Below are 15,789 nucleotides of genomic sequence, written 5' to 3' on the forward strand. Positions count from 1 at the left end.
GCATTTCAACTTCTATCAATTATGTTCTCCAGTTTCAACGCTGTGTATTTATGACGGCGATAACTGTCATCAGACCTCACCGTGACAGCAAACATTGATAGGTTGGATCAATTTCAACCAGACAGGTAAATAATTCTCCAATGATTTGTGTAATAATAATTGGTCTCTAGAAAGTATGGTTCATTATTGTTCAAATATGTCTTTCAGCTTCTGCGGTGTGTAAATAACTCGAACTATGAATATCTTCTTGCTGCAAAATAGCTACATCCTACTAAACGACAAATAAGATAGTGCAGAATAAATAAAGGTAAATAACAATAAATGCATTACTTAGGAATATAAAAAAACATGATTTAACACTTTTCATTTATTTCAGGTGGACGAAACATTTAAATCTAAGAGCTGTTGTACACCTGTCTTCACAACCACTACAAGTTTTACTTAGGATAAATCAGTTTCGACATGAAAGGTAAGCAAGTTTGTTGTGCTTGTCAATCAATTATTTCTCTCGTTGAAGTGCATTTCATAATTGTTCAAGTCTATTTTGCAGCGTTAATGCAGCGTTAACATTATTGAAGCGATAGTTTTAATTCGCTCGCATATTCACTATAGTCTACTAAGCGATCAATCGGATAATGCAGCTCAAATAATGGTAAATCACCCTAAAATGATTTGTTGTGCCTCAATTTATTCCTTTCTATTCACTTGTTTTAGCTGGAAGGAGCAGTTGGAATAATAAACTGTTTATTAATATCCAGAATTACATCTCGAGTTCATCAGCGTTCACGGTAAGTAACTAAATTTTGGCTTCAAGTGAAAACAGCAAAGCTGAGATCGAGTTTTTCTTTCAGGTTGATTGAAGTCGTCGTATAACAGCTGCAAATTCTGCTTCGCTGTTCCTCTATCAACCTGAACTCAGTGCAGCTGCACCTGATTTAAGCACTTTCATCCGAACAACACCGTTTTCAGGCCTTCTTCGCTGATAAAGGTAATGATTTAAAATAATGTTGATAGTCTTAACCTGCAACGTTTCAAAAGTCTGTTCTATTCTAAGAATGCATCTGACGACTGAACATTGCATAACGAGATCTACAAGCACAGTACAGCGATCACTAGAATCATCAGGGTCGAGTAGACAAGAAACTCTGTTTGCAGTAACGGTATAGCCTTACCCGAAACCAGGTATTTTAAGATAGAAAGTTAATAGGATAGAGCCGGTTCAGCATGGTTGGCGTCATGTGACATCCACAGCTTGCAAAAACGTATGCTATTGCGTTACCTTTGGTTTTGAGGGCCTTCGTCTATATGCAACGGTTTATCTGATCAGAAGCGCTTACCTTATTACTTGTTACTTGTGGATGTTTGAAGCGCTTGAGGGGCTCAGGCGTAACCAGTTGTGGTTTATTCCATTGGTGGATATCTTGCCCTTGGATTGAGCAGCTTTCATGCTGGATTTAGTTTTTCCTATGCCGGATCAACACATTCTTCCAGCGTAACTTTGTTGCTGGTCGAACTTTAATTTCAATGTGACACACTTTAAATCCCAATTGTTGAAAGAGGGAAATTAGGTTTCCAACAGCGACACTGTCTTTTGCATAACATTAGGAAATCATTCATTGGTCATTTAGCTATTTCTTGGCTTTCCTTGAATTAATGGTGAAACGACGTTTCATTTAGCTCTGTCGTCGTGAGCAATGCTCTTTGCATCGCTTTAACATGATTATTTTCTTTATTTCAATTCGGTGACATGATGGAACCTTCTCAGTCTCCCACACTCCGTTCTGCTGTAGGTTCGTTTATTTTCTCTTGGATAAGAACTTCACTGACTATCACCATGATTATGATTTATTTATTGCAATGCGTGATCATACCAATCTTCCAGCGTTACTTTGTTGCTGGTGGGTTAGTTTGTATCAAGCAACTGACTAATAAATTGTGACAAACAACTTGTTGGTAGTGATATTTGAAGTAAGTTGAAATAAGTTTTGTCGGAGCTTTCCGGTGAAAAAAACCACAAAATTAGTGCTTTTATTCCGACTTTCTATCACACCAACTTTATCGCGAAGAGAGTTATGATGGCTCGCGCCGACAAAATCTACTAGGAAGGGAGATGTAGTAGTTGCCATTGGTGGTAGCTTACCTCATGGTAGCAGGCCAAAGGACGAGAAGACCATCGTGGCCTGCGATGAACAGGTACAAGCGGCCGTAGCGACGAATAGCGGTGTCTGCCTGTGGTCCGCCACGAAAGACGCAGCACTACACATCGAACCACGAGGTTTATTTTTTGCTAGCCGACAGCAGGACGGACAGTGGAGTGGCAACACTTTGTTTTGCCACTGGCCGGGGGAATGTTGCGATTAGATTTATCACAACACCGTCGCTGTCAGCGGTACCAGCAGTCAATGTGACAGCGCAGCGGCCCATGCAGCAGCGATGGAGCTTAGACCACGAAGGGGATAAATCCTATCGGTTGGCTGCCCAGATGCGCCTCAGCTGTCGGTCTACTAGACGAAATGCACGAGTCAAGCCGCCAAAAGATGAGCACCGCTCTGGGCCTGGTTCCGTCCGAGCCGTTTCTTCTGCCACCACCGCTGCTCGATTTTATGCGCGTTGGTGGCCTTCGCACCCGACACCTTTGTCGGTTGTTGCTGTTCTTGCGATGACGTTGAAACGCTGCTGACATCAGGAAAACATTATCGGGTGTGATGGGTAAGGAGTCGATCTTGGTCGGTATGTGTGTTGATGTCCTGAAATTGATAATACAATCGATAATTTTCAGATTACACATCGTTGACGGCAACTCCTCCGTCCGTTTACGGCGAAGACCCATCCGTTGAAGCACGGTCGCTTCTGTGGCACATCTTTTCATGGCAACGTTGTCTCCCTCTTCTTTTTTTCCCTCGTAGCAGCGGATGCTGTAGAAGCATTGCGGAGAGCTGGTAGGGCTCAACTGTGTGGGTCCGTACATCGTACAACCCAGTCGGGGCCCTTCCGCAACCAACTTTAATTCTCCTTCTTTTTTAGTAACTACCGTACCTAAGCGGCAGTTACTGACATCGAGCGTCGCTCGATCATAAAACGCTGTGCGTTTCGATTGTTTCGGCGACCCTTCAACGTAAACGGATCGTCTGCGAAGTGAAACGCTTTGCACCGTGAGGATTTTCGGCAGTGCATACGCCTTTGTTGATGACAGCACACCCGAAACACTCGCCTTCAATCCAACGGAGTGTACGTCCTGTCTCACTCCATCTCCCGTCCACTGCAGGCGCAATTGATCCGGATCCCTGACCAACCTCAACGGACGATCATCGTATGGCAATGATGTCCCCTGATTGAAATGCTCGGATGGGTTGACCTTTCGTCCATCAGCATCATACATTTCAACCGATACACACCGAAAAACAGTGTCGTTGCCGTGCAAGTGCGGGTTCCAGTTCTCGAGTGCGCGTCCTCGATCGGTGACTGCGGTAGTGGTGTGAGTGTATTCGCATCCCTTGTTTACGAATATCTCTGGGTTATCAGTGACGACGAGTGGACCATAAACAAACTGACCCTTGTTTACGGTTTCCTCGCGATGGCTTACGGTTTCCTCGGCGACGGGGTCATCCTTCCTGTCCGAGTCGTGGGTAAACTCCAGCCCGTGTGCAAGTGCCAAGGTGTGACACTCGCTGGCCACTTGCGCATTTCCGCAATGCGTGTTGCACCCATCCGCCATCGCGCCTCCATCGCTCGTCGATCTCGTCCCCATCGCGCTCTCACGCGTCTCGCCTGCGGTGCTCGACGGCCCACCGCTCTCCGTTGCCGGACCCGTCATCGTCTCGTGCCGGTCTCCGATGCTGAGCTGCCTCCATTCGACTCGGGGATAGTCAAAATCATCGGAACATCGCGCAAAATCCTGCGATTGGTGTACCTGGACGCTTCCTGGCCGGGTCGAACGATCAACCGTGATCCTCAGTGCGTGGGGCAAGCTTCGGTCGTTGGGGTCTGGGGTCGTTGATGTTGCCGCGCCATGACTTGCGACAGGTCGTTTACCCGAAGCGAGGTGAACCCTCGGCGGGCCGCTTGGCGCCATCGTAGATTCGGCGGCAGTGCAGTGGCTCGACGGGCCGCTCGGCGCCATCGCGAAATCGGATGGCCGCGTTCCCGGAGCAGTGTGGTGGCTCGACGGGTCTCTCGTTGCCATCGCGAAATCGGATGGCCGCGTTCCCGGAGCAGTGTGGTGGCTCAACGGGTCGCTCTGCGCCATCGCGAAATCGGCTGGCCGCGCACCCGGAGCAATGTAGTGGCTCAACGGGTCGCTCTGCGCCATCGCGAAATCGGCTGGCCGCGCACCCGGAGCTGTGTAGTGTTTTGATGGGTGGCCCTGCGCCATCGCCTGTTTGGCAGGTTGCACACCCATTGCAGTTTGGAGTTTGGACGGCTCCCGTTGGGCCATCCTTCTCTCGAGCGCGATGACGTGCTCCTCAAACTCCAACTCCCTTTGCGAGATTTCGATCTCGAACGCTTCTCGTTCCAGCGCGAGACGTTTTCGCGCTAGATTCAACTCACGTTCCATGATGGTGAGTTTAGCGGACGACGATGCTACCGCGCTCCCACTTTCTTCGAAGTCCGTGTAGTTTAGTGTCGTTTTGTTCCGTGTGTCCTCCATTGCACTCACGCAATTGTAGAACGAACGATTCGCGGCGTACACCCACCGGTTTTATAACACCGTACGAAATCGCGACACTTTTAACTCACGGTCAGCTGTACGAAACTTTAATTCGCGATGCACACCCGCTGGATTTTACAGCACCGTTCGAATTGTTCTAGCTTCACTTGAAAACGTACCAAATACGCGATGCACACCCGCTGGATTTACAGCACCGTACGAATTGCGTTTTGTGAAGCTAGTTGTGAAAGTTGCTCTAATCACAATAATTTTGTGGAATGGTATTTCCACAATCGTCACACAATAATTTTGTGGAATGTTGGTTCCACACCCACTAATTTTGTGGAATGTTGGTAGTGATATTTGAAGTAAGTTGAAATAAGTTTTGTCGGAGCTTTCCGGTGAAAAAAACCACAAAATTAGTGCTTTTATTCCGACTTTCTATCACACCAACTTTATCGCGAAGAGAGTTATGATGGCTCGCGCAGCCCTTTTATCCCCTTCGTGGTCTAAGCTCCATCGCTGCTGCATGGGCCGCTGCGCTGTCACATTGACTGCTGGTACCGCTGACAGCGACGGTGTTGTGATAAATCTAATCGCAACACAACTTATCGCCAAGTTCCACTTGCCACGATGAGAAAATCCTTCGCATCGAACAGTCCGCGACCGCGAGTTGTTTTCAACTTTTTTTCGCAGTTATCTTAGATATATGGTGACAGCGAGTTATAGCTGTTCCTGGGAAAGTCTGTAGTACGTGGTTATAGCATGAAGCGGACACAGACAAACAAATCATCTATCCCTGTGTTCAGCTCATCGTATTTGGAAAGCATTATTCCTAAAAGATGTTCCTGGGATGTTTGTTCTGCTGTTTGTTTGTTCTGCTTTTTGTCACTCCAACGAGCATTCCTTTGTTCGATGTTTCATTCAACGCAATCGTTTGGCTTTAGGCTCATGGAAGAACACTTGCTACTTTGGAACAGTTTGCTCAGCAATAGATTCGGTATTTTTCTCTTGAGAAATAATCGTTTTATTCACTATAAGGAGGAAGCTATTGAAGCTTGCATTTACTTGGACTGACTGTCACCGTCTGCTTTTGCGATCCAGGTCGGAGCGTTCATTTTGGTTTTATTTTTTACTAAAACTTCTGATTAACACGTTAAGCGCTACGTCGGCCCCGTGGGGCCGACAGTGTTCTTCCCCGTAAGCCGGCGTCGGTCTGCTCGGGCCGACAGAGCCCGTTGGGTAGGCCGGCGTTTCTACGAATCGCTGGCAGAACGGAAAGCAGTGCATTTTGGGCATAGCGCTTAACGTGTTAACTTTGCAGCGTAATCTTTCATATGAATGTGCGGTGGTCAGCTCTGCGTTGGGGACAGTCTTTACTATAGAGTATTGAAAGTAATATGTGTCGTATGCCATCCAAGTGATGGCTTAGAGATCTTAGATTGATTAATGAGTATGTGCGTGATCGGACATCTCGCTTTAGAATCGTTTAAGAAGAGTTTTTCTTCGCTCTAATGTTGCTTACAAAACATCAAGAAATCATTCATTGGTCATTACATTATAGCCTTTCAAATGGAATGACCGGAAAATGTGTACCATTTCTTGGCTTTCCTCATACGAATGCGAGTTATCCATGCAAACGTAAGATCGGTGCAATGACGCTTCATCTACCATTGGCAATTTGCAGGATGGACTCTCTGCATCGCGTTTTCTAACTGTTATACCGTTTTTCCTTGAGTAGTTTACAATAAGTTTGTTACTCATCTTGTGTAAGTCGTCGCTATAAACGCTTGAACTAACGTTCTTTTTCGGATTGATTTTTCACAAATCCACTCGACTACAACACTCCAGCGTAACTTTGCTGCTGGGGAGTTATTTTATATCAACTATATAATTATTCTTACAACTCATTGGGCGTATCCCGAAAGTTCGGTCTAATAATTTTTAGTTCTCCAAACATACAGTTTATATCTGTTTCATCACTGTCTGCTGGTTGTTCGTAGTGAGACATCGGCTGGGCTGTATTTGCTTGGTCAGTTGCTTGCTTGGTCGGCAAGGGCTGCGCCACAGTTTGTTTTGTTTACTTCGTCGTGGATCGGATGATTGTTAATTGTCTGCACGCGTGGGAATTAAAAGGATACTTGCGATGTGTATTTCATTAGATTGTTTATATAATCATTCGTTATCACGACGTGGTGTGTTAACTGAATCTTTACCTGATCGTTTGGATTGTCTTTTCCGTCATCGCTGTCTTTTGCAAAACATTAAAAAGTCGTTCATTGGTCATTTTAATATGGCTTTTCAAATGGGTTGGCTTGAAAGTTTGTACTATTTCATGGCTTTCCTCGAACGAATGCGAGTTTTCCATGCAAACGCCAGATCGGTGCAATGACGCTTCATCTACCATTGGCAATTTGCAGGATGGACTCTCTGCATCGCGTTTTCTAACTGTTATATTGTTTTTCCTGGAGTAGTTTGTAAAAAGTTTGTTACTCATCTTGTGTGAGTCGTCGCTATAGACGCTTGAACAAACGTTCTTTTTCGGATTGATTTTTCACAAATCCACTCGACTACAACACTCCAGCGTAACTTTGCTGCTGGGGAGTTATTTTATATCAACTATATAACTATTCTTACAACTCATTGGGCGTATCCCGAAAGTTCGGACTAATCATTTTTAATTCTCCAAACATACAGTTTATATCTGTAGTAGTAGTAGTAGTGGTAAGTGAGGCTTTCGGCCTTGTGGCTACTTTCGGCTCTTTCTAGTCTCTTAGAAAAGAAAATTAACCATGTTCGCGCCGTATATATACTCCATCCCGGTTTAGATAGTTTTCTGCACTGTCTGCTGGTTGTTCGTAGTGAGAGCATGGTGTTGGCTTAGTAGCGCAAACTGGATCCCTCGTGATGTGTGATATACCGTAGTCTTGACACATCGGCTGGGCTGTATTTGCTTGGTCGGTTGCTTGCTTGGTCGGCTAGGGCTGCGCCACAGTTTGTTTTGTTTACTTCGCCGTGGATCGGATGATTGTTAATTGTCTGCGCGCGTGGGAATTAAATGGATACTTGCGATGTGTATTTCATTAGATTGTTTATATAATCATTCGTTATCACGATTCGATTTGGATTGTCTTTTCCGTCATCGATGTCTTTTACAAAACATTAGGAAATCGTTCATTGGTCATTCAAATGGGTTGACCTCAAGCGGTGTCTCTGGCAGCGATAGCTGTTCCCAGAAAACCTCCTTGGCCTCACTTTCGTACTCTGTGTCATTGAAGTTTGTGTTTGCTATATTTTCTCGTTGATGCTCAACATGACCTTAAATGTTCGAATTTGGTCGCGGTACCATCCAGCAAGGATAACCTGCTGGATCTAAGGAAAAAGTCTCCGTCGTCTGGACAACACGATGCTATAGGAGGTTTAATTATCGTATAACAGCAGAATGGATTGGAGAATGAACCCGTCTGTCGATTACTCTTATTGTTTACTTCGATTTCGACTTTGTCTTCCATGTCTTCGCTTTGATGCGTCGCGTTCGCGAATGTTTATAAGCGAAAGAAATGTTTGTCAGCTGGATTGCTCCAAAATACAAGAGTTCCCTAGAGTGTTGCCTCATATTCTACTATTCTTATTTCAAATCAAGTTCTTCAAGTATCTTAAACTAGGTTAGGTTTTAGTGTACCGAAGACTGTTAAGTATGACTATTTCTATTTAACTAGTACGCGCTTTACGCAAGTGTACACTTTTGCTCAGCCTTATTATCTATAACACGAGAGAACTGTAAGCCTCTGATTTGATAAGTCGTTGCATTCAAACGCAAGAGCCAGGTTGATTATGCAGGGCATCAATCAGTCGGATGCTCGATGTGTTTAGTCAATCCTCTAACCTGTTGTCTGTAGAAACATGTGCAAGTATTGCCATCCAATTTACATTCAACCAAGCGAACGGCCTCATTCAATAACAGAGAAAGTGATAGCTTGCGAGATCTGATAGATAATTTGAAAGTAAAGAAGGTTTATTTAAGGATGAAAGACTTGATGATCCTTTGGAAGTAGAGAAAATATCCTTATATTCTTTGTGTGTATATAATAAAATAGCAGATTACAAATAATCGACATAGTCCAACTAGAAATCAACAACAGATGTATAAAATATCCTTACAGATAGATGTAAGAGAATGTGACGAAGAGAGTTAAAAAAGGAGCAATGAGTGAAGTACGACATGTAACACAATGTAATACGAAAAGTAATTTGTAACAATATAGTTTTCTTATCAAGCTTGTAAATACGCTTCGAACATGTTTCATGATGTAGGAGATAAGTCTATAATATTTGTGAAAAGGATTCAAAAACATATTGGGAATCCAAATCAAACCTATATACTTCCAAGATTAAAGCAGAATCTCTGAGACATCTCTCACTCCACAAAACATCCGGAGAGGATAAAAGCTAACGTCAGATTTGTATTTTGTCAATTAAGAAGGTTCTGAAACAAATTTTAAATAAAATTACACAGTTCGCAAACACAATTTTTGGCTGGCAAAGCTGGACTTCTGTCCAGCAACTCCTATCCCTACTTCCACGCAGTGCCAGCTGGGGTACGATAGGTCACCGTCGGTAAACGGGTTTACTTAAGTAGACTCGGTTCCCGATGTTGGCGTATCGTATGCTAACAGGGAAGGGGCGGCAGATGACGGTTCATCTAGTCGATATCATCTGCATTATAGTGCGTAATTAATGCAATTACTTTGAAGCTATCACACGCAAGAAGACTAGCAGAACATTAAGCAGCTAGCTACGCTTATGAAAGGTGATACCGGAGTTAGAGAAAGAGCGTCTACAGAACAAAACATTAAACTTCTCTTACTTGCAGTAGCGATTGTTGTACAATGTGACCATAGATCCGGGCGACTCTGAGCTCAAGTTGACATATCCCCTGATGCTTCCGATATTGACGTGCTTTCGTCTGACTGGGAAGGAACGGCAGTTTGCTGTTTCCTTCTGTTTGACAACATTCTGGTCGATGACAGGAGGATTTAGACACTCTATAAATGGGAATGGATCATTAAGGTAGGTGGCCCCACTCACAGTGATGGTTGAACTTAAAGTTTTGTGGTGGTTTCACCTATAGCTTCAGCATCAGTTCCTCGGAAGCTCAACACGATCGGGCCAGCGCCATACAACTGCATCATTATAGTTCCCGAAAGACAAATATTAAGTTCTTCAATTTATATCAATCAATTTTGCGAGCTAGATAAGTATCAAGTTAATCATCTAGCTACGCTTAAGAAAGGTACTGCATAAGGTGCTTGGATTCGTACAACATCTGATCAAACTTTTCTTACATTGAATAGCACAACAGGAAAAAAGTGTAAAGTGAGTTTGAACGTGGCTTATCTAGAGTAGAAACGGCTTCCAATGTCAGTGAGTCGCATGCTAACGGAGAACTTCACCATGGTAGATACATCGCCCTGGAGGACTAGCATTAATTTAAGCTGCTAGCTACGCATATGACAGGTAATAAGCACCATGAAAAGGCTGAGGATTTACACAACATAATTGTCAACTTCATATACTTTCAACAGGATGTCTTATACACTACCGGCTTGCAAAATCAGATTCAACATCCGATCGCTGATGCATACGACATGCGAGGGAACCTTTGGATTGATCGTCCATATGCCTGACCAGGACAAAGGGGGACAGCTGCTTCAGAACGTGAATGAGATTAGTTTGGTTTGACCGAGCTCATATTAGAAAAGTAGACTTCAGAAAACAACAACAGCTAAGCAACACGTAAGTCATTGTGCTACCATTCGGTTTGATTGATTTCTTTGAGTTGCAACGACTTATTCAATCTGATTTAACAACCAGACGTGTCTACCTTTACACTTTATTGTCGGGCGCTTGTTACCCAACACTTGCTGTTGTCACACACATGCGCGTGCTGCTCGTGGGAGCGCCGCACGACAATCAGCGTTCAGTCGAATGAGGACGGGTATGTTCGTTCCCTTGTCGACAAAGTATTAAGCAAGCAACCTTTCCTCTTTCATTTCACTTTGGACAACTTACTTAAGTTAAAGTCTAAGAAGAAAGCGTTGCTTTATGACGCAACTGTTATACACTCTTATCCAGTAAGATGGGTCTGACATTGCTATTAGCACGCCTTACACACCATTACAATGCATTAAGATTATCGTCATCAATAAGTCCTAGAAGTAAGTACGGGAGGATGCAAAACGATCTTTAGATGAGTAGGAGTTAGGTTACAGAAAAGTAACTAATAAAAGTTATAACGCATCTGCAGTAAATCCAGCAATTGCAACACAAAGTGCGGAAACCAAAGCTGCGTATAACGCTAGTCATAGTCCACGAATAGTCTGCGGGAGCCATGTTTCCCGTTGGAAAGATGGCACCCGATTACTCTACCAACAGTATTTGATTATGTATACTCTCAAATGGCAAAGTTCCACAAACCTTTGTACAGCATTGATGAGCCGAATATGGCTGTCAAATGGGATGAGGAACGAAACGCCATTGTCTACTAGTCCAACAGTTGTAACGAAGTACCTATTGCTTTACACCTTTTACCACAATTTAGCGCGACGGTCAAGGCTATAAGTGACTCCGACCAGCCTATTAATACGATCGTCGGAGCAATTAAGTTAATGCAAGCGTTGTTGAGCAACTCCGTCCACAGTATTAAGAAGATGCCACACCCATCTAAAATAATGAGGACACGCTTAGCGCGTTGGCCGCACCTATTAGTCCGTTTGCGCTCCATTTAGCGGCAATCATTTTTATGATCCTTTTGTGATCGCTTTAGTTCAAAGAGTTGCTTCAAATCAAAGTAAGCATTGTAAACAAATGGTCAATGCATACGGAATCTGTCAAAAGGTTCGCGCAAAGGTTTCGTGGTATCCACCAAAATTGACTAACTTTTTCTGCTCCAAAATGGTTCGCGAACTCTGCTCGAATCACTAATCCATTCAACAAAAGGTTAGGTTGAACGGAGGCTATTAGTAGCCTTGTCCATCACACTAGAAGGCGGTAAAAGGTGTAATAACTTCACTAGATAATTGTGATTTAGACTAAGGTACTAGCGTCAGTCATTTGTAACATTTGAAACTGAGTACCTACGGCTATGATAACTTCACCAGAATATTATGATTTACTGCGCTTAGTAGCGTAACTCATGCCGCTGCTGGTTTAGACCCAGCTACTGTATTATAAAAAGCGGCAAGCATTTGCGTTAAATAGCCCTAAACACTTTCACGAGCAACCCCTGGGAACTCCTTTGATATATTTTCTGTTTGTGAAACCTTACGAATAGATAGATAGAGGGATAGAGTTAACCCTCGGACAGCACGATGGACAGTATTGAAAATGTCTACCTCTAAGTAAGAAGCTCCGTAAAAGCTGATTTTCGGCTCTAAGTAAACGCGTTGCTTTGTATACTTTCAATTCAATACTTGTACAGTATTGAAAATGTCTACCTCTAAGTAAGAAGCTCCGTAAAAGCTGATTTTCGGCTCTAAGCAAACGCGTTGCTCTGCGACTAGAATAGACTGCACTAGACAAGTACGAGTGAGATTACGATGAATAACGTTATGCATGCCGCTGCTGGTGAAAATCCGGCAACTGTATCATAAAATGCGGCGATCCATTAGGTGTGATGGCCCCAGTTTCTTCCGTTCCACGTGCATTCCCGGATATCTTCTTTGATATATACAGTCCATCTAAACTGATATATAGCTTCCAGGGGTTTTTCTAGGATAGCACGCGTGTGTATTTTATGATACGTTTTACTTTTAAGTAACGCTTTGAATGTCGATCGAATGTCGACTCTAGCTCGTGTACAAGACAACAAAGATGGAAGAAAGTATGTGCCATATTACAAGTTTGAACGCTCCGCCGGAAGGATTCAGCCTCCAGCGAGTTGACAAATTATTAAATCGTTGGTATGACTCGAAATTGTTTTATCCGGTATTGATTTTGTCGTTGCACTTAAAAAGAACAATCAAAATGACTTCGGAAAATTCCATTGGAAAGTAACAATGATTCGCTGTGTTGTGTATCAAAATTTCGACACGAATATAATAATTTTCACATTTTCCAACTCAATCAAATAAGTTCGTTGCATAGTTTCCACGTAGCAAGGAAGTCTATTTTTTGTAAGGCCAATATAAACGTCCAAATGCATATGTCACTTTGAAGAAAGTTAAATGTCAGATGTAATGTATCTACACAAAGTTTGAAATAAAACTGCACAGATTGCAAACAAAATTTTTGGCTGGCAAAGCTGAACTGACGTTCAGCAACTCCTATCCCTACTTCCACGCAGTGCCAGCTGGGGTACGATAGGTCACCGACGGTAAACGGGTTTACTTAAGTAGACCCGGTTCCCGATGTTGACGTGTCGTATGCTAACAGGGAAGGGGCGGCAGATTGCTACTGAAGAGAAATCTGACCGAATCTGCGAGCAATAAATCAAATGCGTCGCATTTTACAGGTACTTTGCTAGTTGCTTTTTCCACTTGACATATTGTATTTCAACTTCTATCAACTCTGTTCTCCAGTTTCAACGCTGTGTATTTATGACGGCGATAACTGTCATCAGACCTCAACGGGACTGCAAATTAACATAGGTTGGATCAATTTCAACCAGACAGGTAAATAATTCTCCAATGATTTGTGTAATAATAATTGGTCTCTAGAAAGTATGGTTCATTATTGTTCAAACATTTCTTTCAGCTTCTGCGGTGTGTAAATAACTCGAACTATGAATATCTTCTTTCTGCAAAATAGCTACAACCTACTAAACGACAAATAAGATAGTGCAGAATAAATAAAGGTAAATAACAATAAATGCATTACTTAAGAATATAAAAAAACTTGATTTAACACTTTTCATTTATTTCAGGTGGACGAAACATTTAAATCTAAGAGCTGTTGTACACCTGTCTTCACAACCACTACAAGTTTTACTTAGGATAAATCAGTTTCGACATGAAAGGTAAGCAAGTTTGTTATGCTTGTCAAACAATTATTTCTCTCGTTGAAGTGCATTTCATAATTGTTCAAGTCTGTTTTTCAGTGTTAATGCTGTGTACATTATTGAAGCGATACTTTTCCTTCGTTCGTATATTCACTATAGTCTACTAAGCGATTTATCGAATAATGCAGCTCAAATAATGGTAAATCACCTTACACCAAAATGATTTGTTGTGCCTCAATTTATTTCTTTCTATTCACTTGTTTTAGCTGGAAGGAGCAGTTGGAATAATGAACTGTTTATTAACATCCAGAATTACATCTCGAGTTCATCAGCGTTCACGGTAAGTAACTAAATTTTGGCTTCAAGTGAAAACAGCAAAGCTGAGATCGAGTTTTTCTTTCAGGTTGATTGAAGTCGTCGTATAACAGCTGCAAATTCTGCTTCGCTGTTCCTCTATCAACCTGAACTCAGTGCAGCTGCACCATTTAAGCAGTTTCATCCGAACAACACCGATTTTAGGCCTTCTTCGCTGATAAAGGTAATGATTTAAAATAATGTTGATAGTCTTAACCTGCAACGTTTCAAAAGTCTGTTCTATTCTAAGAATGCATCTGACGACTGAACATTGCATAACGAGATCTACAAGCACAGTACAGCGATCACTAGAATCATCAGGGTCGAGTAGACAAGAAACATTACCATCTGTTTGCAGTAACGGTATAGCCTTACCAGAAACCAGGTATTTTAAGATAGAAAGTTAATAGGATAGAGCCGGTTCAGCATTGTTTGCGTCATGTGACATCCACAGCTTGCAAAACACGTGTGCTATTGCATTACCTTTGGTTTTGAGGACCTTCGTCTATATGCAACGGTTTATCTGATCTGAAGCGCTTACCTTATTACTTGTTACTTGTGAATGCTTGAAGCGCTTGAGGGGCTCAGGCGTAACCAGTAACCTGGAACTGAGCAGCTTTCTTCCCAGATTTAGTTTTTCCTATGCCGGATCAACACATTCTTCCAGCGTAACTTTGTTGCTGGTCGAACTTTAATTTCAATGTGACACACTTTAAATCCCAATTGTTGAAAGAGGGAAATTAGGTTTCCAATAGCGACACTGTCTTTTGCATAACATAAGGAAATCATTCATTGGTCATTTAGCTATTTCTTGGCTTTCCTTGAATTAATGGTGAAACGACGTTTCATTTAGCTCTGTCGTCGTGAGCAATGCTCTTTGCATCGCTTTAACATGATTATTTTCTTTATTTCAATTCGGTGACATGATGGAAACTTCTCAGTCTCCCACACTCCGTTCTGCTGTAGGTTCGTTTATTTTCTCTTGGATAAGAACTTCACTGACTATCACCATGATTATGATTTATTTATTGCAATGCGTGATCATACCAATCTTCCAGCGTTACTTTGTTGCTGGTGGGTTGGTTTGTATCAAGCAACTGACTTATAAATTCCGACAAACAACTTATCGCCAAGTTCCACTTGCCACGATGAGAAAATCCTTCGCATCGAACAGTCCGCGACCGCGAGTTGTTTTCAACTTTTTTTCGCAGTTATCTTAGATATATGGTGACAGCGAGTTATAGCTGTTCCTGGGAAAGTCTGTAGTACGTGGTTATAGCATGAAGCGGACACAGACAAACAAATCATCTATCCCTGTGTTCAGCTCATCGTATTTGGAAAGCATTATTCCTAAAAGATGTTCCTGGGATGTTTGTTCTGCTGTTTGTTTGTTCTGCTTTTTGTCACTCCAACGAGCATTCCTTTGTTCGATGTTTCATTCAACGCAATCGTTTGGCTTTAGGCTCATGGAAGAACACTTGCTACTTTGGAACAGTTTGCTCAGCAATAGATTCGGTATTTTTCTCTTGAGAAATAATCGTTTTATTCACTATCAGGAGGAAGCAATTGAAGCTTGCATTTACTTGGACTGACTGTCACCGTCTGCTTTTGCGATCCAGGTCGGAGCGTTCATTTTGGTTTTATTTTTTACTAAAACTTCTGATCCTGGATTAACTTTGCAGCGTAATCCTTCATATGAATGTGCGGTGGTCAGCTCTGCGTTGGGGACAGTCTTTACCATAGAGTATTTTTTTTTTTTTTTTTTTTTTTTTAATTTGTTACGCGAAGA

General features: G+C 42.5%; 3 long non-coding RNA genes across 5 annotated transcripts; all 3 read left to right on the top strand.

The window, feature by feature from the left end:
• Positions 1-229: 229 nt before the first annotated feature.
• LOC131269294 (uncharacterized) lies at positions 230-1,378 on the top strand. 2 transcript variants are annotated; one of them, XR_009179003.1, is made up of 5 exons: positions 230-307; positions 551-652; positions 715-788; positions 852-988; positions 1,039-1,378. It is a non-coding gene; the product is annotated as an uncharacterized LOC131269294 (long non-coding RNA). The 2 variants fall into 2 exon arrangements; XR_009179004.1 differs by having other exon boundaries at positions 1,055-1,378.
• Positions 1,379-9,610: 8,232 nt separating this feature from the next.
• On the top strand, positions 9,611-10,947 carry LOC131269240 (uncharacterized). Its single transcript, XR_009178991.1, has 3 exons — positions 9,611-9,718; positions 9,780-10,165; positions 10,234-10,947. It is a non-coding gene; the product is annotated as an uncharacterized LOC131269240 (long non-coding RNA).
• Positions 10,948-13,746: 2,799 nt separating this feature from the next.
• LOC131269235 (uncharacterized) lies at positions 13,747-14,532 on the top strand. Of its 2 annotated transcripts, none has more exons than XR_009178989.1 (4): positions 13,747-13,845; positions 13,913-13,986; positions 14,050-14,184; positions 14,235-14,532. It is a non-coding gene; the product is annotated as an uncharacterized LOC131269235 (long non-coding RNA). The 2 variants fall into 2 exon arrangements; XR_009178990.1 differs by having other exon boundaries at positions 14,251-14,532.
• The last annotated feature ends 1,257 nt before the right edge of the window (positions 14,533-15,789 follow it).

Source organism: Anopheles coustani, chromosome X, assembly GCF_943734705.1.
Source record: "Anopheles coustani chromosome X, idAnoCousDA_361_x.2, whole genome shotgun sequence".
In the NCBI taxonomy this organism is placed as follows: Eukaryota; Metazoa; Arthropoda; class Insecta; order Diptera; family Culicidae; genus Anopheles; species Anopheles coustani.